This window comes from Periplaneta americana, chromosome 4, assembly GCF_040183065.1.
Source record: "Periplaneta americana isolate PAMFEO1 chromosome 4, P.americana_PAMFEO1_priV1, whole genome shotgun sequence".
NCBI lineage: Eukaryota > Metazoa > Arthropoda > Insecta > Blattodea > Blattidae > Periplaneta > Periplaneta americana.
Genome location: NC_091120.1, coordinates 80867585 through 80891017, shown reverse-complemented (window position 1 = coordinate 80891017; position 23433 = coordinate 80867585). Strand labels below are relative to the sequence as shown.

Here is a 23433-nt window from a genome sequence, read left to right as displayed (position 1 = left end):
CATTTCTATTTGGCCTATGTACATTTAGTAGTTGCGCAAAATAGTTTTTCCATCTGTTTAGGATTGATGAAGAGTCTGCAAGCAAGTCACCATTCTCATCCTTGATCACGTTTACCCTTGACTGATACCCGTTCTTAAATTCCTTTATACCCTTATATAAATCTCGAATGTTTTTATTCTTACTATTTGTTTCTACCTCATTCAGTTTTTCCTTCAAGTAACCTCTCTTTTTATTCCTAAGTGTACGACTTGCTTCCCGTCTTTCATTGAAATAATTATCTCTATTCTCCTCAACTGGATCCTGTAAGAATTTCAATTTTGCCTGTTTCCTTCTTTCTACTACCATGCAACAATCTTCATCAAACCACGGTTTCTTTTTCTTAGTTTCATAATAACCTATGCTCTGCTCAGCTGCAATTTTGATACTATCTCTGATATTTTCCCACACGCTATTAACATCTAATTCTTTCTCAACTTCGTCGGAACTTTCTAAAGTGGCAAACCTATTCGAAATTTCGACCTGATAATTTTGCTTAGCTTCCTCGTCCTTTAATTTCAAAATATTGAATTTAGTAATATTAACTTGTTGCTCTACTCGCTTGGCTACTGATAATCTTTCTCTTAATTCTCCAATCACCAAATAATGGTCAGAATTACAGTCTGCACCTCTGAAAGTTCGAATATCTACTATACTAGTATGTCTCCGTTTATCTATCAAGACGTGATCTATTTGGTTGTGTGTCAATCCATCTGGAGAAGTCCAAGTATATTTATGTATATCCTTATGGGGGAATGTTGTACTTTTGACAATTAAATTTTTCGATGTGGCAAAGTTGACTAATCTAACTCCATTGTCACTACTAATTGCGTGTAGGCTCTCTTTTCCAATAGTTGGTCTAAAAATATCCTCCCGTCCTACTTTAGCGTTGAAATCCCCCAATAAAATTTTCATATGATATCTAGGGAACTGATCAAAAGTATGTTCCAATTCCTCATAGAAGCTATCCTTTATATAGTCGTCTTTCTCTTCTGTAGGGGCGTGAGAATTTATAACTATGATGTCGCACCATCTACCCTTAAGTACTAAATATGATAACCTGTCACTGATAAATTCGACCTTTTTTACTGCTGATTTTATTCTTTTATGTACAAAGAATCCTGTTCCTAATTGGTGATTATTGTTTCCTTCCCCATAATACAACAAGTAATCTCCTATTTGTGATATGCCATTCCCATCTAACCTAACCTCTTGTACTCCCACAAAGTCTATTCTATATCTAGCTAGTTCTTTTGCTACTAATGTTACCCCTCCTGTTCTATAAAGACTAGTTACGTTCCAAGTGCCAAATCTCAAAACCTTATTCCTTTGCTGTGGTCGTGCCAGAGAATCAGTCCTATTCCGAGGCTTACTGTAGGAATTCGTAACAAGCTGTTTTTTACGGTGATGGGTTGTTAGCCCTTCGCCCAACCCCCAAGCTGGAGGACCACCCCTTATCGGCTGTCCACGACTGCTTATTCAATATATTCGCAGCTACCCTCCATATCTGGAGGCCGTCTCCTCTTTCCGCAACCTGAGGACGCGCCATGCCGTGGTGATAGGGACCCACCATACATGGGGGCTACTAATGGTATTAAAACATATATTCAGAGAGGATAACTTTCTCTTCCCGGTTGGGAATGAACATTAGGAATGCAGAAGTTGGGGAAGGGGGAAAATTACCCAGCTCCCCCTCCCCCCTTCAGTTTGCACACTGGGTTTAGCTGTGGCTAGCGCTCCTTGAAGCGGCCTATAAGGCAATGTTGGAACATCCGCCTTGTTGAGAATCATCGGATTGCAGTCCCTGTGCTGCTGGTTGTCACCTCACAACATTCGTCCTTTCAGAATTCGTGGGAACACCTGAAGAGGCCAAGTGACGCATCCGCATATGTCGCACGGCTCAAATATATCTACGCCCGCATCCTCACACAATCGCTGCTATTAATAGACACTCATCACAGTTGTGTTGTGGTTCACTTCACACGTGAAGGAGGGGAGAAGAAGTACTGCCAGTTTTTGCTCTTTAGAGGAGCTGGAAGGATGGATAACGTTTCATTTGTTTCTTTTTTTTTTCTCGATACTATTGTAATTGAACTATGAAGTCTCTTGTAATACCTACTCATCCTCTTTGGTTAGGGTTGCCAGATTCGCAAAATGACAGAGGATCTGTTGTGGGATTTAATCGATTACTGTAACCGATTAATCGATTAATTTCTGTTGTAAAATTAATGGATAAAAATATTTAATCGAATAATCGAGTCGATGAAAATTAATCGGTTGTACTTGATATTAATTATTATTTTGCTAATGCAAACTCAGACTAAAAACTCCAACAACATTGCTTACTTCAAAGCACAATTGTACTGGTACAGCAAATCTTTGCACAAACTCTTCAGAAAGAGATGTAGATATGAGGACAGTGAACTGTCTACCCCATATTGCAAGTTGTATAATGCGAAACCCTTATTAAGTTTTATGGTTTTTCAAGAAAACTTTCACCTTGTTGTCAGCTTGTCTTCCAGGCATATGAAATACATACTTTTCTGGGATTCGCCCTCCTCATCCCTTAGCCATGGCTAAACTGTGTGCAAGTGACTGTCTTCTTTTCCTTCTAAAATTTTGTAACCCGATTAGAATAGGGACCTGTCTGCTGTTTTGTTGCAGTTGTTTTACTGAGTTTGTAGATGAAGCTTGTGTGTTTAGTTTGCTAAAGAAAAAAAAATCAAATTTGTGTGGTCTGTGAGAAGTGAAAACTTCATTTTGGCATATGAAAATTTGAGAGGTAAACTCAGTGAAACGTTTGGATTTAAATTGAACTATTGTGGAGAGGTGCTTGACAGAAAAAAAAAGTTTTTTCGTGTTTAGTGATGTAGGAAACATTGTTACTAAACGTAGAGCGGCATTTAATTCGAAGCATGTGAATGCACTCACATGTTTAAAATCATGGATGAAACAGTATTAAGTAGTGAGTCTTCAAACTTTCTTTATTTATGGTTGTCTCAAAACTTCCCGGAGAAATTGACACAATAAATTATAAGCCTCATAATAAATATGTTAGTAAATAACTAAAATAGTTGTTTCGTAATGTAACGATACAATATGTATAGATACATAACATTTTAATACTTATGCTTATCATCGAACAGAAGTTAAATTTAACAATACGAGTAATTGTATATTACAGTATATTCACTTTTTTTCAAATCGATCAAAGCTCGATTAATCTATCGATTAAATTCAAATAGTTAATCGATTAAATATTTTGATCGATCGACAGCACTAATATTGAGCCAATATCCTAAAATAAACAAGAAGAAGCAGGTAATTTTATTTTACTCACCTTCAGACAGTCCTATATAATTATTTTTAAACAAAATAATTTGCTCTCAATGAGGGTGACCACAAATATCCAGAATAAAAGCACTACAGAATAATTTAGAAAGACAGGAATTGTTCAGTAAAAAATTAAGAGAAATGCAAACACAATAGAATCATCAATGGCCAAAATATAAATGGTAATGTAACATTTGGATTGAATCCTTGAGAATATTCAACACAATTTTTTGAATTTAAAAAAATCGGAGCCCGAGTGCTTTTAAAATATTACATGTGAATTTAGGAAGTGTGCCACGCGCACCAAACAAAAGACCAGAAACACTCCACTGACTAGTGGGAATGTTATATTTTCACTTAGATAAGGGATGCAGGACTCATAAATGGATTTCTTCTCATCAGCGTGTTGTGCCTGCAGGGCATCCCTCTCAAACCGGATTGTAGGATCAAGAACTATTCCCTTAGATTGAGTCCTGTGGATGGCTACAATATCTGCTCTTCTGTTTGAATCTAAGGATGAAACGCAGTGGATCTCCTCATGTACCTTCCACCCACGACGCTTGAGGACATCAGTAATACCGGTCCTGGCCTTATGGTGTCGATTGTTGCGCAGCAGCTCCGTTTTTCGACAGAATCCCAGCACGTGACCAAGAGTTTCCGTCTCGTTGCAGCCGGGATGGCGACAGCGGGTTGTGTTGAAACTTCTGCCGGCCACAGATCTAACCGGAGATAGATTGCTGGACATTTTAATTGCATTAATGTATTATGAAATTGATAAATTAGCTTTTGAAGACTCCTCTTAGCTGCTTCCATCGACGTCTTATGATTTATGAATTTGTTGTAGCTACATTGTCGCACACAGACGTTTCAGCACTGTTACCAAAATCTGTACAGGTTTGTACTTTCGCTTATAATGTAGGCATCCACACTTAGTTGTAGAGAAGGGGAAATAGACTCTCTGTCAAGTAGAAGTAATTAAACATTTTTTTTTGTATAGCATATCTCCTAATAGTTATACATTACAAGTATGCATCATTGTACAATATTTTATATTAATACATAATTGAGTGCTTATTTTCAAAACGACTCTTGTCCATTCCCATAACTTTGTAGGAAATCACGAAAAATGTTTTTAGGTCTAAAATTTCTTACCAGCTAGATGAGACATTATGAGACCAAAGATGTTGGTTGCATTTAGGATCAAATGGGAACCTGAGACTCTTTGATTCCAAAGCAGTAACTAATATTTTGCCGCAATTTTGCTGTGAACAAGAGCAAGTTCGATTCCAATAGTCACTTTTAACGCAAGATTTTAGTGGTTTAGAGGGCGTTCTGAAGCCAAATTATGACAGTTGTGTGTAGAGTTATATTTGAAGAATGCAGAGTTCATTTTCGTTATCAGATGGACAAGAGACGTTTTGAAAATGAACTCAATTTCAATATTGCAATATCATTATGCATGGGCATGACAAAAATCGACAACTCCTTTGACTTATCGGGTTACCGGAGATTGACGTATAATTAAATAAAGGCCTACAGGTGATTTCTTAAACTCTGAATAGAATATTTCACTGTCCCTAAAGTAATAAGTTTCAAAATTTAAAGGATATCCAAGAGATTTAGAACATTCAACTGAGAATTTTGTACTTGTTCCCCGTGTTCCGAACAAAAGTCCAAAGACTTCAATCTGTCATTGTAAACGATACTAGGGTAAAATATCATAATTTCGGGTGGTTTCCTAATTTCGGGTAGTTTATTATCCCACTTGTTTAGTGCTGCACTCTACGACTGACGTAAGTAGTTAGTAGCGAAGGACAGGCCGAGCCGCCATTATGAACTTGCTACCGTGAAGCTGTGTTGAGTTAGAAGACATTCCGCATGATTGCAAGAAAATAAATTTTTCTGCCATGTTCATCTTGAGGACATTTTTCAGTCAAGGTAAGACCCAATTTAAAACTATATATGATCCAGTACTTTAAAGTCGTCCTTATTCATATATAATCGATTGAAAATGCCTACAGTTATTCAGTTTGAGGTTAAAAATGCCGGAAGAAAATCAAAGACGCGGTTCGTAATTTCGGGTAGTGATGTGTTGCTCAATTTCGGGTACTCGAAAATTAGCTTCACTGTTTACTAGTACATATTTCGGGTTTTATTCTAGATGCCTGCCAAAAAGCGACGAACCTGGGAGCGTGATTCAATTGAAAAAGTTGTAGTTGCCATCCAGAAGAAGGAGATGGGCTATTTCAGAGCTTTCAAGTACCTCAGTGTAATTGATTAAACAATGGAAAACTGTTTGAATAATTTCAAGGAAAAATTGTTCCGGGGCCGGGTATTGATCCCGAATGCTCTCCCGAATGAGCTACCCAGGAACTATACACGACACCGTCACATTTTTCCTTTATATCCACACAAATCAAATGGGCTGACAAGACCCCAGAACCCAACTTTGAGTGCCTTTTTTACCGTCGGAAATCAATTTGGATGAATGTGGGGCTGTTCTGGAAGTTTTGACAACTAGAAAAATCCGGAATTTATTCGGGAATGATGCACTTTATTTGAAATCCATGACACTACGATGATCCGTTTCAAATCGAAGCCAACGATTTCTTCGTGATTTTTTGTTACGTAGTGTAAGCTGACACATGAAACGTTGTAGATATTATTAAAATGCAAACATATTCTTGAAGAAAATGATTTAAACTCTATGAAATTATGGTTTGATTCCGTACGTGGGTAGTGGAAGTGATTTCTCTTTCGGCCACAGGACTGGGATATGTCCCTTGTCATGCGCTGTCTTGTGTTGTCTCAGTAGTGGCCCTGCGCCGCGCTGACCCCACGACGAGGGAGGCCTGCGATGTCAAGTACTGGTCCACAGCTATGTACCTTCCCCTACATCATACCGTAAGTTGGTAGGAAAGGAGAAAGCTAAGGGTAAAAGACGCATAATTTGACATTTGTTTTCCTAATTAATGCTCATTTTTTTCTTTTCTTTTTTGTAGAAATATCTTTGCTACAGCAACTTAAATTCGAGATTAATTAAAAAAATTGGGGCATAAATTTTGAAAAAAAAAAAAAAGTATCAGAATACTGTAATACAATTGCAGAAAAATTCAAAATATCTTTGACATTTTAGTCCTAAAAACACAGTTTAAAATGTCTGTAGCATATAATTTTTATTTTGGGACTTAAAAATTTAAGATAAACGATTGCATTTTAAGAATGAATTTTAGAAATACTTTTATATTAATATGGAAGGATATTTTACAAATGCAACAAAATAACGAATTTCTGTTACAGGAAAAGTTTCGTAATAGCTTTTAGAATTTGTGTTTCAAATATCATATCAAGTATGTAGCATTAATGGTTCAAAAATATATTGCTTTTTGCACGAGAATAAAGCAAAAAGTTAAAGTTACGGCAAATTGCAATCAAAATGTAGTGTCATTTAAAAACCTGGTGCACCAGAGCTACAAAAATGATTTTATGCTCGACCATGCCGAAATGTAATAATTATACACCTGGTAACAGTCCTTTAATGCATGTCATTAAAGTACACCTATTCATTAAAGTTCAGGTTTTCGATTATTCTCGGATATGCAATCGAAATACAACGAGGGAAACGTCACGGAGGCTGGAAATCCAATACTGTCGCAGAAGGTTATGTTCTGTTACTATAATAATTAGCGTTAATTAAAATAATATTCAAATAAATTCAATTTGTCATCTCGTTTTTCAATTCTAAATCAATTTCCAGGTTATATCAAAATTAGTTCATGTTATTTTCTGCATTACATCAAGGTCAATGACATTATTGTTCCTCGGGAAAAAATCAATATTTTCGCGTCTGTGCACATCTCACAATTTCTGAGCTATGCACAAGGTCACTTCCGATCTTCAGTCAGATACAAATAAAATGAATACTTCTGAATAATTTCAAGTTAGAAATGTGGTCGAGCATAAAAAGTCGTATGAAACTTGCCTATAATGGTAATTAAGACGCTCGTATGAAAATTATGAAACTCGCTTGCTCTCGTTTCATGAACAAACATACTCGCGTCTTAATTACTATCATTATATGCTCGTTGCATAATGTACTATTATAGAAGCTAACAAGGCTATAAATGCGCGTTGTATATTATATAATATATTTTTCACACATTATAAAAGGTTATTTTGAAGCAAAAACATTTTTTTAATTCACTGGTTTTCCACCATATTAAGACTATCCTCTCCCCTTAAACGGAAAAAGAAAGAAAGAACTTCAGATCCAACGGACAACACACTAACTGCCAGACACCGGGGATGATGTCTTATTTGACTGCAGAGATGCCTACGTAATAGGCCTATATATACAAGTACCTATTTTCGAATAACTCAAGGACATACAGTACATTGTAAAGGAGAATGCCAATCGCAACATCACAAAAACTGAATTGCTACGAAGCGCTTAAAATATGAAATGAACAATTGTGTCGTCTTGTAGCACATACTTTTATTATATTTACTTTACTGGTCTGTCATTTGTTTGGCTCTATTCCTTTCACTTCGGTAAATTTCCATCAGCAACTCATGAAACTGATACGCCGAAATTCTTTTGACTCGTTTCTTACCTTTATACTGTGCGGGCAAAAACGTAGCTCAGTGCAAACAACGGATTTATATGTGTGAGTACACAGGGTCATGGTTCAGGTAAATTAACGCCCGAGGCTAATTTAATATTGAAAGTACATTGCGCGACGACAGGTGCATGCGATGCTAGGGATTCTATTAACATATCGGAAAATTATTGTGATGCTTAAATACCAAGCAGGTAGGCCTACTAGCACATACGGGCTTGACTTCTGAAGTAGTGGAGGCCGCGAGGAAGTTTATTCTGAAGGCCGCGCTGATCTGACGAGGCCCGACCTAATGACAGGTTTCATTAATGCCTCTTCGTACTACAAAATGGTAGCGCAACCCACTCATAGCTATTTCGGTATCTTCACTACCACTTGCCATTACTTGAATGAAATTGTGTTCTCAGATTTCAAGTTTCAACATGTCATGTCTAGGATAAGTGACGTTCAAATTAGGCTGTACGAGAAATTGATGCAAAGGATGTAGGTAGACGAGATTGTCTGTCAGAAAATAACAGTTCACTTAAATAATAAATACATCAGTTGTGTCAAATGCGTATTGTAATTTACTTGAAAACAATGTACAATCCACTTTACATAATATAGTCTTAGAATTTAATTCATGAAACTACTATTCCATAGTTTTCAGTAATTGTTTTTCTTGTCTCCTCCTCAAACGAAATCTTATATACCCCACTGGTGAACTTGTTACATTTTAACGCATGAATTCATTTTACGAAATATAGAAATATGACACTCCTCTTGCGCCTTATGGATTCTGGTTCCCTTTCTGTAGTCATTACAAATTCCAAGTAATATCCTATATATTAAGGCAGCGTTTCTCAAACTATGGTCCGCTGACCACCTGTGGTCCTCGATGTCTACCCTTGTGGTCCTTCAAAACAGACAGAAGATAAAATAAAATTCAATCGAATTGTGTATCACACTATAGCTGAAAATCTCAGTTTTTGTAAATTACACATGGCAATCACCTTTCAATTTTTCTCCGAGTACTGACATTTTATGAAATTTATTTAACCTATCCGTCTATCACCTTCTCACTCTACTCTCAGCAACAAAAGATGGATTTAAAGTACTATGAATTTGGTGTTTCTCGCCATCTTTTCCGTGCAAATCTGGCGCTGTGCCTGTTACCCAGCTAGGGACCACCCGAATTCATAACAGGACCAAAGTACCGAACCTTTTCATGTATTTATGACTTTCTTAATAGTTTTGCTGACACCCAGTCTGCACATTCAAATGGTCACGTACTGTACGTCGTACACCAATAATAGAACATGCAAAATTGCATCTTTACTTGTTGAAAATCGGACATGTTTGTGCATTAATTTTTTTTTTATTTCTGTTTTTGCAAACGACGATATAAGAAATTTTCTTCCATTAATATTAACTTAATTAGTTAATACTAATATAAAATGAATTGAATTAAATTCATTTTAATTACTTATTTCTACATTAAATGTAAGTATACTGGTATTAAAATATGCTACATAAATGATAAATTTGCTTTGGAAGGGAACAAGAGTAAGGTGGTCCGTGGAACTGTTCCGACTTAAAAAGTGGTCCCCACTTCAGAAAAGTTTGAGAAACGCTGTATTAAGATGATTGTGTAGATCAGTGGTTTCCAAACGTTTTGAAGGTGCGATCCACTTTCAGGCGAGACAGTTTGTTTGTAACCCTTCACTATCGTACCGGTAATTAACCCCATTCAAAAAATACAAATTCCTCTAAAATCGAAAACAGTAATAATTGTACTCAAAACTAGTGATACCATTCGACTTCTGAAGTGCTGGTAGCTTCATGACGAAAAATCGGATTATGCAAACCTATTTTCCAATTCTCTTTGGATTCTTAGACTAGCCTACCTTACTGATATATTTTTCTAACATTTAAACACTTTCAATAGTAGCTTGCAAGGCGAAGTTGCTAATGTAATAACAGCGAGAGATAAAATCGACGGATTTGTAAGGAAACTGGTCAACATCACTTGACAAAAAGAAATTTGATTCTTTCAGTGCATTAAAAAATTCATGGAAAATTTAGCTATGTGCCGTATTATGCAACAAATACTGAGTTTGTTTTCTTGCACAATTTTAAACAGCAGCTTTTTTAGTTTTTCCTTAAAGAAATATGTATCTACTAATGGAATGTTGAAACTATACTTTTTTTCGCAGAGCGTAGATAAAAGAATGTAAGAATACCTGGAGCTTACAAAAGAAGCTAGACTTCTCGAATGCGGAGCACATAAACTTTTCAGGTTAAAATAATGAAAAAAGCCTGGATTATTTATTTTGTTAAAATTAACTCAGTTAAGGCATAATTGTCTTCATTATAATATACTGTATCCCAAAGTGAAGAGAGATCCAAGATTTTAGCTAATACGATTCGCCTTTTGAACCATCATAGTTCTCAAGTCTCTTATTCTTCCTGCTCTATGCAAGCAGCGAGGCTATCTTTACGTGTCACACATGACGTCACATAGGTAGCCTGGTACATGTAGCAAATTAATTTAGGAGAGACACCTGATCAGAGACAACATCGCAAGTACAGCATGCCAGAGAAATATCTGCACGCTCTCTTAAGAGCAGCAAAGACTGGAGGAATGCCGATTTTCCTTGCATTTTCATACAGGAAAGGGACGATTTTATTTATTCCATTAACAGTCGAATATCTATTTACGCTTACCCAAATAATTGAGAAAATGGTCACCGTATTATCACAGTCTAGTATATACAGTCGCGAAGCTTGGGGTTATTTTTTTGCATTTCTCGCGATAGTTGCTAGCCGCTTGGAGCGCTGTGTGTACTAGGAACAATAGACTGTGTCACTGCCATCGTGATCTAATACAGGCCGTCAGGCAGACCATGTGACTCGCTTAACCCGATCACGAAGGGCGGCGTTTCAACCATATAAATTAATTGGAATGCATAAAAAGTAACATAGAGTAGCGTGCAAATTAATCCGAACACGACATATTTTTTACATTTTCTGTCATTGTTGGCCTCACAGCTGCTCATAACGCTTTAATTGACATCTGTAGTACGTGTAATTCCATTGTTGAAGGTCTGTCATTATTTTTTTTATAATATGTGACATTTTGCCTGTCGTTTTGTACTTATAAGCATTTTAGTTGTGTTGAAGACTTAATACTGCAATCCTGTGTACATTCTGTCGTCTTCACAAATGGATACAACTCCACGAAAACGATCTAAAATTATAATATTAGCAGAGCATTCTTCTATGACACAGAGGCAAATTGCTGCAGAATGTCACATCGGTTTGGCTACTTTTAATTCCATCATAAAACGATACAGGGAGGCTGGATGCATCACACCCCAGAAAAAAGGAAACTGTGGCCGGAAAAGGAAGACTTCACCTGCAGATGATCGTTTAATTGTCAGGAAAAGTAAATTAAATCCTAGACTAACTGCTGTCGACTTAACTCGCGAGTTAATGGCTACCACTGGGGCGAATATTCACGCCACAACAGTACGGCGTAGGCTTTTGGAAGCTGGACGAAGGGCTCGTAAGCCTATTAAGAATCAACTGCTAACCCCTGTTACGTGCAAAAAACGCTTAATGTGGGCAAAATTACATCAACACTGGACAGTGAATGACTGGAAAAATGTACTTTTTTTCCGATGAGTCTCATTTCGAGGTCCAAGGCCACCGTGTTTCTTACGTACGGAAAGGATCCGAAAAAGTAACAGCAGCTCATCTCCAACAAGCACCCATATACCCTCCTAAAGTAATGTTTTGGGGTTGTTTTACACTTGAAGGGCCTGGAGCATTAATACCTATCAAGGGAATGATGAATTCTGACAAATATATTCACTTATTGGAAACCAGAATCGAACCCCAGCTGCAAAAATCGTTTCCGGATGGCAGAGGTGTGTTCCAACAAGACCTGGCACCATGCCATACGTCTCGAAAAACTACAGAATTCTTCAACAAGAAGAATATTCAGGTACTCCCCTGGCCAGGCAACTCACCCGACATCAACTCCATTGAGAACTTGTGGTCAATTTGCAAAAGACGAATGCAAAAAATGGATTGTTCTACAAAGGAGAAGATGATTTCTGCCCTCATTGGTGTATGGTTTCGCGATGAAGAAATGAAGAATATTTGTGGGAAATTAGTGGAATCCATGCCAAATCGTCTCAGAGCTGTTATTAGGAACAAGAGAGGCCACATAGATTACTGAGGTATGTCTTAGATCCTTTTTTTTTTTATCCCGTTTGAATGTTTTTGTATAAGTAATTACGTTGTTCGGATTAATTTGCACGCTACTGTATATTTCTCTAAAATGTAGTGTAATTGCATTAATAAAATTTAAAACAATGATTAGGAGACACTTCAGACATAATTCCTTGCGAGTTAAGGTGTAATATTATTTTTGGTGTGAAAATTACGTTGTTCGTATGTGTAATAAACCTACCTGCCTTTATTTCGATTAAATATTGCGAAATTCTTGTACATTCATTTATGCACGATTCAATAGTTTTCAGTTGCACCGCACGAATATTTAGGTATGTTGAAATTATAGGTTATGTTTACTGACCCAGTTGCCCCTTTCTCTCTAATTTTAGTGGTCTCCAATGCCCTGCCATTCATATGGAAATATTATAGGTTATGTTTAATATATCTTATATTCCTAAATTCGCAATTATACATTATAATTAGGCATAATGTCATGTATGATACTCCGCACATTCAATTTGTCTGTATTTTAATACTACAATTGAGTACTGAATTATTGTATCTATCTACTACCTAAGAGACGAAATAGCTCAATCGTACGTACACTAATTTAATAGGCGTGGTATGGTAAATTTTCTATCTACAATTAAGGATGGTAGATGTGCTATATTAAAATCACAATATAAATTCCTTTTTATTAAACCTCAAAATAGCTTCCATTCTAAACTTAAAATGTTGATGCGAAAAGATTATGTTAACATGTAAAATTCTCTTCACATTAAAATAACACAGTTTTGTAATTATTTCTGCAACATATTATGCAACAAGAAGTAAACGGAACTTAGGACACATTACACTTAAAACTTAGCTATGACACGCAATAAAGTTATAATAATTCACTGAGCTCCATACACTGAAATAGAAAACCCGAACATATATTACAGTCTAGATCGAAAAGGCATTGACTGTGCCGTATTTCGCATTGTTGTGAAAAGTTGTGTAAACTGTGAAATGTTAGTTATCGGTTGTAATAACTGTAAATAGCTAAAATACAATAATCTGAGTAATAATATGGGACAAGGAGACGTTTGTTGCACTGTAAATTCTAAGAAAGAGAGGTCAGAGTTTCCTTCCGAAAGATCGAGGAAGATGAGTTTATAAAATATAATATATACTTTATTAAAAATAATATATAAACCTTATGTATTTCGTATTTGAATAGTGGAAGGAAGGTGTTAATTTTTCAAAAGAACACGATATCAAAAGAACAATACATTTTTATCGTCTGCTAGGGAAAGAGTCTGTGATGAGGCGATAGTAGCGATCCTGGTGGCTAGCAACTATCTATGGATGCATATTTCAACTGTGTATGTTTGCATATTTAGTAAGTATTGAGCTTCGCAACTGTATATACTAAATTGTGATATTACGTTGATCTCAAAAAGATACAGATATGATAATGTATACTACCTCTTTAATATTTGGATTGTAAAATATGTAAAGATATTTTATGACGGAATAACATCCAAAGTGAAGATAAGTAATGGACTAACGAAAGGATTTAAAGTTAGAAAAGGGCTTAAAGAGTGATGTTGCTTGTCGCCCATTCCTTTCAAAATTTATTTGGAACGTGTCCTGAAAGACTGAAAAAAGAAATGGTTGGAAATTCTAATTTCTACAGTTTTTTAACTGGACAGTTTAGCATGAAGAGAATGTGTAGAGACCGGGAAAAATGGATGAAATGGACGGAGAAAGGCGAACCCGACGGTTAGCAGCAGAAGGGACTGAAGAAGAAGAAGAAGAAGAAGAAGAAGAAGAAGACAACAGTTTAGCTTCGCACACCTGCTCGTCTTGGAATATGTAGAGCAATACATACAACAAAATTTCATTCATGTCGATTAAATAGTTCTTGAGTTATGCAACTTTCGGGAAATATGGCATATACACTCCGATTATCCGACACCCTATTAACCGATTATCCGACTGTCTCTCTATTTCTCTCTCGCTCTCTTTTCCTCTTTCTTTTATTGCTGCAGAACAAAATATGAAGTCTATAGTTACTTTTTGGAAGGAATGTTTCTCCCAACTTGTAAATTAGTCATTACCTGCTTTCAATATAATGACCCCACGAACTCCCACATAATTTTATAGTAAAATCCGTGTACCATTCAGTCCTTGTCCTACTGTGTAACTTATATTATGTAAAATTGGGGATGAGGGGTGTTCGGATAACTGATTTTTCGGATAACCAACCATTTACGAAACAATTTGTACCGGTGTCATAGGAGCAGTATGAAACAAAGGAACACTGATATTAAACATAAAACTGTACATAGAGTAGGTATATATTTTGTATCACACGTCTTGCAAATAACACAGAAAACTGACTAGGCTAGTTTGACAAGTTCAAAATGGCCATTAAAGTAGGCCTAAAGTTTAGGAAAAGAAGTCTATTTTTTTTTGCAGCTGAGACTCGTTTTTTTGCCGCTAAATCTCGCAAACAGCGCTAGCGAAACTTCTACATGCCGCGCTCGCAAATTTGAATTTGCCGACTGGAACACTTTCGTTAACCGATGTTTCGGTTGATCGGTATTCGGATAATCGATGCTCTACTGTATTCTTAAGTATAAAATAGAATTTGAAAACTATATTTTATGTTTCTTGCAACTTCTAGGATTTGCTCGCGAAACTCATTTTGAGAAACGGTGCTACAGAACATCAGTACTTCATAAAAATGCATTCGTACAGAATATGTTGCTGATAATTTATTTAAATGAAACCCAAGCACTGAACAACAGTTTATAAAGATCAAATCCATCAACTGTTCTAACAGTGACAGTTCCATAACCGTAACTTGTAGGCCTATGCTTTGCTTGCGTTTTCTTAAACATGCTGTGTTAGCGCTTTACAGTCCCCTAGTTCGTGAAGATAAATTTAAGAAGAAACGAGTTTGTGGGACCTTGATTTATTTAGCACCAGTATTTTTTTTATATCCGTCGTGTGTAATGCGATCAGTTGATGTTCCGGTACGGTGCAGGCATGCTAATCGCCGTCTACAGTTGAAAATAATAATCGTGCCAGGAAAGACGTGATAAACATGCTGCGATAGAACAACCCTACGTTCTTTACAGGAGCGTGGGAACGTCCTTTGTTGCTTACATAAATTCGGATACCGGACCCCGAGGAAAGATGTCTCAGTTTAGAAGAGGAGGCCTTGCCGAATAAGATTTCTACAGGTCGTTTTTAACTTACACAACAGTTTGAAAGCAGGCATCATACGGTATGATGGGCATGACACTTAGTAAAAAGAAGATATTTGTTTTTTTTTTTTTTTGTCAATTCATAAACCTTAATCCTTATCCATTTCATAGCAGTTACTGGAAATATATGAAGGGTTCAGAACCATAGTGGGCCAAGCGCCATTTACTAAAACCGTAGAAAACAAGGGTTAAAGTGAAATTATTACCTTAATTCAATGGAAACATATTTATAGCAAGTAATACAAAGTATACACATTAACACTGAATGATATACCAATCTTCATTAAACTATGGCAGTCATGTCAATTGATGCCCATAGGTGCAAGCGCGCGCTTTTCTCAACTTTTTCTATATAAAAGTGAAATTTTCAGATATAAATCTATTTATGTAGTAGCCTTACAGGTACTGAAACAATGTTTTCGTAAATTTAATATACTGTAAATACGTATTACTGAAGATAGTGTATTACAAATTTTGAAAATATTCGCACACAAAATGTTTGTAAGGAAATGAATTAACAAAGCAACTACTGTTACATCATAAGCAAAATATGTGTGCCCATGTGTTGTAAAAATGTCAGCTCTATAGCTTCAGCAGAATTCTAGAAAATAATTTTATATTCTGAAGTTGCTCATTAAAAGCATAATGCGATAAGAGTTTTGTTATGAAATATTAGTTACATTAAAACATATACATAGGTACTATAATATTGTTATGATTAGTTCATTGATTACTTTTATAAGGTTAAAGATACCATCAATATCAATTTGAACTTATCATGTCATACTCAATGGATATCACTTTGTTTATGAATGATATGTTTCACCAGTATAGTTGTACTGCTAAGGAATTAATGTGAATATTCCTTCTTAACTCTTTATTATGTTATTAACGTTTAAAACACAACTGCAATATTAAGAAATTGGTGTTAGTACTTTTGTTTTACAGACAATATAGATAATATCAAACAGAAAAATGCCATATAAAAATAAAGACATAACATTTCACGTTCCGTTTGAAGTTTGTGCACCACTGTTTTCTTAACGCAACAGGCTGCTTATTTCTCCTTCCATACCTAGCGCTTGATGCCCGCGCACGACGTCAAGGTCAGAAAAATGTGCTTGCTTTGACATCACTGAACTATGGTATTCACTTAACTTTAACCTTTGCTTTCTCCGTTTTTAATAAATGGCGCTTGGCCCACTATGGCTCTGAACCCTTCATAACTGCTTGCTAAATTATGTGGACATATTGAAATCTTTTTAAGAAATTGGAATTTACACGGAAGAGTTCTTGGGAGCTTTTGGAGAAATTTCTCTCCCTCCAACTATTTTATCTTTTCTGAAGTGCGGGAATTACGTTCTTATTTAAATTTTCACGTGTAACATCGGGAGAGCGCTTTCCAATTTCAACTAACTATCTTCTCTTAGCACTCGACGTCATCCTTTTCTGGTTTTAACCTGAATTACGTCTTGTTGTCAGGTCATATGGGGGTTATACTAGGGTACACACTGGCCGGGGAGCGTGACGAAATTTTGTTACCGCTGTTTCTTGGTCGAAACAAGAGAGAATGGGGAATAGTTATACAGGGTGTCTCAGAAGTAATGTAAAATACTTCAGGATAATGTAGATTGCGTTAACCTACATCGATTTAACCTGATATACCTATGTATACACTTGGGGAGAAATTAAGGGTAGAAATACTGGAACGTCTTGCGGTTCCCTATATTATACTTGACGGGTTATGCCAGATATTTTGCACACGGCAGCATCCGAGCACCGCAATGCCAGCGCAATGCACACAATTGAATACACATTCACTTGATATTTAAGTCGGGTATTCGCATACTGAATATGCAGACATACTTTTCGTTTTTGATTTTGTGATGGTAATGCATTGGCTACTGTTGAAGCATACAGACGACGACGACGTTTTCCCAATTGAAGGATTCCATCTAGTGTATTTTCCTGTATTTACCGGGCGTTATCTGAAAGTGGCAAGCTACCAAATTTCGATTGGGGTCGGAAAGAGAACCGGTACGGTACCTGATATTAATTTACAATTCATGGAATCCATAAGAACCAGTAGGCCTACCATCAAAATCTGAAAATTATGAAAATATTAACTCGACGTTTAGCATGAATTTATATAGCTTACCATGATGTTCAGTGCCAACATCCCAATTAATAAATTAAATAATCTACATTTTAGGTAATTTCTAGAAAAGTACATAGTAAATTAGTGGGTTTTCAGTGCAATATCCTAATGAAACACGAAAAAGTATCAGACAACAGGAATATCTTGTACTACATCAAGTACCAAAACGTCATGTGCTATTGAAAGAATTTCTTGCAATATAAAATCATTTCAAGTGAGATCCGATAAGTTCAAGTACCGTAAGTTACGAATGCACGTTATTATTCACTGCAAAGATCACGACGAAAATGAACATCACGGCTCAAGCATGTGTTTACTAGTATAACTTCAGAATGTCGGGAGTTAATTGTACTCCACGAACACGTAGCGACGATCTGTTTGTTTATATCCTTATCTGTTGCATTACCTGTGTTCGGCGTACTATATACCAAATGTGTATACAACTTCAGTCATGAGGTAGCTGGAATACGGAGCCTAATAATAAGAAAATCAGACAAGTGCCCTGGCGCTCAAAAAATAGTAGTTGGCTCCGCCAGGCCTGAAATACACTCTTGGATATAGTCCTTAGGAGTAGCACGAGTTTCCGCTGCTGATATAGTAAAGGGCTCCGGGTCCTTGGACTTCTCAGTCGTTGGACTGCTGTTGGGAATGGCTGCCAGGGCGCATCTAACAACATCAGATTCACGGGAAAAAACTTCATTTTACTGTTACCTCACTGCCAGCAGTTATCTTAAGGGGTTAGGTACAGATTACAGCAGTAATTTTTTTGGAAATATTCAACATTTTTTCCTCCATTACTGTATCTTGTACAATAATGAAAATTAGTATGTGTAAAAAAAACTGTCCTTCTGCTATATGAAAAAAAAAAATATTTTTACGATTTAAAAAAAATATTTATGTATTTTTTTTTTTTCAAAATTCAAAATGGTGTCAGTTTACTGTGCAATGATGAAGCGTTTCCCTCAGAACTCATAAATTTGTTAACTTTTCATGTTCTCTCTCTTTTATTTTATTGCTGAAACTCATGGTTACAATATCAAGCTCTTTCAACTACATTCCTTAACAAATAATTTTTTTTTGTGTTAGAAGAAAATACTGATATTTTACCATTTTTAAAATGAATTTATTTTTTATCATACAATCTATCAAAGGTAGAGAAATGATCTTACATCATATTGTAGATATGACATGCATAAATACACTTAAAAAAATTTCATCATAGAATGTTGGATAATTTTTTAGTTATGTTCATCACTGCACAGTGAACTGAATTTTGAAAAGAAAAAAATGTAAATAATTTTTTAAATCGTAAAAATATTTTTTTTCATATTACACATACATATAACATATACACAACACAGAACTGCACGCATTGTATTCTTCACCTGACATAATTAGGAACATTAAATCCAGACGTTTGTGATAGGCAGGGCATGTAGCACGTATGGGCGAATCCAGAAATGCATATAGAGTGTTAGTTGGGAGACCGGAGGGAAAAAGACCTTTAGGGAGGCCGAGACGTAGATGGGAGGATAATATTAAAATGGATTTGAGGGAGGTGGGGTATGGTGATAGAGACTGGATTAATCTTGCACAGGATAGGGACCGATGGCGGGCTTATGTGAGGGTGGCAATGAACCTTCGGGTTCCTTAAAAGCCATTTGTAAGTAAGTAAGTATAACACATACTAATTTTCATTATTGTACAAGATATAGTAATGGAGGAAAAAAATGTTGAATATTTCCAAAACTTACTGCTGTAAGCTGTACCTAACCCCTTAAAATACTGAAAAGAGCAGATTTGTTTGTGTTTGTCGAATGCGCATCATTATGTTTATGGAAAGGAACTTTTCAGTGCCAATAATTTGTTTGTGCACTAGGTTAGAATGTTGCGGGAAGAGGGGAAGAAAGGTAACTTTTTTCTGAAATTTAACCGATTCACGAATGCCACTCTGACCCGTCGGGCTTGAAACAATCATCGCTTATATATGGTGCACAGCGAACTGTTACAAGCCAAAGTGCATGCATCCAGCCCGAGTCCAGTGTTCGAGCAACCAAGCCAATCCAAGACACCCGATTCCTCCATCTGATGTTGCTCCGTAGATCTAGTGACCGTTATGAAACTATAGGTAATCTGTATGGTGTCTCCGGACTGTAAATCTCCATCCATTCAATTTCAGCTGATTCATCTATTCCAGGATGAATAATAGGTAATAAATAACAGACTGTCTGGTCTCGGTGCAGGACATGAAATATTAATAACTTTTATCTAATCATTTTGAAGTTGTATAATTATGTCAATAATTTAATAAGCTATTATCGAAGAAAAATGCCAAGAAATATAACGGGTTCAGGACTATCAGCCTGATATCGCACTCGGCGAAGATTCTCTTGCGAATACTGAATCGACGTTTATATTCTAAGACGAAAGAACAGTTGGAAGAAGAGCAGTTTGGCTTCAGGAAAGGAAAAGGTACGAGAGATGCAATTGGAATGCTACGAACAATCGGCGAAAGATACCTAGAAAAGAATAAAGAAGTGTATGTAGTAATTGTGGACCTACGAAAGCCTTTTGACAGAGTGGATTGGAATAAACTGACGGGAATCCTAAATAAAATAGATGTATATTGAAAAGAGAGAAGTCTGTTTATTAGGCCTAATCTTTATATGAAACGAGTCAAAGTCAGGATAGGAGAAGTAATGTCAGAAGGAAGTTAAATAGGGAGACGAGTACGTCAAGGATGCCCTTTATCATTTACCCTGTTCAACATCTACTTGGAGGATTTAGTGAAGAACTGTTTTCAGAACACAGGAGGAGTGATAGTATGAGTCAAAAGAATAAAGTGTAATAAGATTTGCTGATGATATGGCGTTGTTAGCAGAAGAGAAGACGGTACTAAGGGCTATGCTACTAGAGCTAAATGACAGATGTGAGCAGTATAGGATGAAAATAAATGGGCTATTCCATATGAAATCGATCAGTAAAAAACCTCGCATTTTTTATACTCTAATTTTTTCTCTACTTATACAAGGTGCTGAGGGGAGTGCATTTTCAAAAATATACTATCGAAAGTCAAACGGTTTTCGTATTATTGAGTGACAAATTTAGCGTATTTTATAAAAACAAGCCCCTTTCAGCGTTCAGAACTCTGGAACCATTTACTGGAGAACATTGAACGAGAGCTTATTTTGAAGCTGACATTTGGTAGGTTATGTTAAGAAGTAATCCTTATTTTTATTGTACACAGAGAGACAGATAATCTCATTTTACTTGCTTTTAGGCTTTTTGGCCATTTGCAAAAATGTAAAAAAATATCGAGAAAAAACCTTGCATTATTAAGAGGGATTCGGCATTGTTTGCTTAGTGGTACGGCAATAAGTTTCGAGGGTATTAAATAGATTATTTTCACACGCCTAGACTTGAACGGCGCTTATACCGCACGCACTGGCCGAGAGCTGAAGATAAGCGAGCGTTGGGCGTCATTATACCCCTGTGTTTATGAAAACCTGTGATAAAGCTAGCACAGTCATGACTGCTAGACGACACATCACGTGTTTGTCTCCTGGCCTTGCTTACCTCAGCTAGCTCCCGTCTCACAGTCAGCTGGTTACTTCACGCACGTACTATTTATTTTCTTTATTTGATATTTTCAATACTTTCTTATCAACATACCATCAGTAAAAAATGTGTTTAATTTTACTGTCAATGCGGAATCTAACTATATATTTTTTAAATATTATTTCCTGGCCAAAGGCGTCTTAATGAGGAAAAATCTAAATTTCTCCATTTCCATAAAAAGTAAGAAAATCTGTTTATATGTCAATATAAACTTTAATTTCTCAGCATCAAAATAAGCCATGATTTTGATCATTGGGTGAAAGGGTTTCGGAGCTACAACAGTTTAAAGTTGCTAATTTTATGAAAATACGATAAATTTAAATATTTTTAATTTAAACAGTATGAAGTTCTGATGCCTCAAACTTTGCACAAAGCATTGTATCACAGTTCTCTACGTACAAAAAAAGTTTCATTATATTTAGAAATTGTAAGGTCAATTTTCTCTATATTTCGGTCGGTTTGAGATGGAATAGCTCAAATGCTAATAAGACGAAGACCATGATCATAGAAAGAAAAATAAAGAAGGTAAACTTGCGAATTCTAAATGAGACAGTAGAGCAAGTGAATAGCTTCAAATACTTTGGGTGTAGCCTACAATGAACAGTAACATGAGCTGCTGCCAGGAAATCAAAAGGACAGCAATGGCCAAGGAAGTTTTTAATAGAAAAAGGATCATCTTCTGCGGACCTCTGGAAAAAGAACTAAGGAAGAGACTAGTAAAGTGTTTTGTGTGGGGCAGAAACATGGCAATTACGACGAAGTGAAGAGAAGCGTATAGAAACATTTGAAATGTGGATATGGAGAAGAATGGAACGTGTGAAGTGGACAGACAATAAGAAATGAAGCTGTGTTGAAAAGAGTGGATGAAGAAAGAATGATGCTGAAACTGAGCAGGAAGAGAAAAAGGAATTGATTGGGTCATTGGCTGAGAAGAAACTGCCTTCTGTAGGATGCACTGGAAGGAATGGTGAACGGGAGAAGAGTTCGGGACAGAAGAAGATATCAGATGATAGACGACATTAAGATATATGAATCATATAAGGAGACGAAAAGGAAGTCATAAAGTAGGAAATATTTGAGAAAGCTGGGTTTGCAGTGAAAGACCTCCCTTGGGCAGAACACTAAATGAATGAATTATAAACTTGAGTTATACGAAGATGTCGTCTTTCTGAAGGTGGAATATAAAACATTTGAATGCACGTGCTTAGATGGTCTCGTAACTTTTTTTTGGGCGTACTACTAGGAGTACGATCATTTTGACTTGAACCTCATCTCTAGAGTTCGTAAACACTCGCCATGCAAACGAAAGTTTTATGGTTCACTATGCAAACGTTTGTTTTAAAGAGAAATATTTATGAACTGGAGGATGTTTATGACAAAAGCTTTATTAAGTGCACTTCAATACAAAGACGTTTCGTAAAGTAGGACGTGGATTGCTGGCACAGGATCTGTTATTGTTTAGTTCAAACTTCGCAAGGGGACTAGTAGTTTTGCCGTATTGTTTGTTTATATGATGGTGTCTCGTGAGGCATATTTTATTTGAACCAGTTATTTTCTATCATCCTGTAATACGTCGCGTTCATACACCGAGGTCACTCTTTGCGTCACTCAAGAGTGGGAGAGGCCACTCATTTTTATTTTTACAGCCGACATGATGGTCATTATCAAGAATTTAAGCAGCTATATATAATTTTGTTACGAACTCGAGAAATGTTGAAGCTTGGTAAAAATTCCAACTTTTCATTTGAGTTTAACAAGTTCATTATGTTTAAGATAGGTGTCATTTTGCGGTAAGAAGTTAAATTTTATTACTTTTAGTATTGTCTTGTAAAGAGGAATTTGATGTTTTCTTCCCCTCGTGGTAATGTTAGTGACATACGAAGGAACATTTTAACATATAAACGTAATTCTGCACATATATGTTTATTAGTTTTTAGTATCTTTGTCTGTCAGCTGCTATATTGTTATTACTTAAACACTTAAATTTACGTGGCTAATTTATCGTAATTTTTTTATATAGAGGCAGTCAGAAACGATGAAATTATGAGAAGACTGCTACAATAATAAAGAAATGAGAATGGCAGGGGAAATGAAAATACTCAAAGAAATCCTGCATCACATCTGCTTTTGTTCCTACACAAGTATCTATCAATGGTTTCGAGGTTCGACGCAAAGAAACAAAATTGT

The 23433-nt window shown here is 36.1% G+C and overlaps 1 protein-coding gene across 1 annotated transcript in view; it reads left to right on the top strand.

Annotated features, from left to right (window-relative positions):
• Positions 1–23433, top strand: part of LOC138697982 (uncharacterized) — a 706355-nt gene that overhangs the window by 408147 nt on the left and 274775 nt on the right. The window lies entirely within an intron of this gene.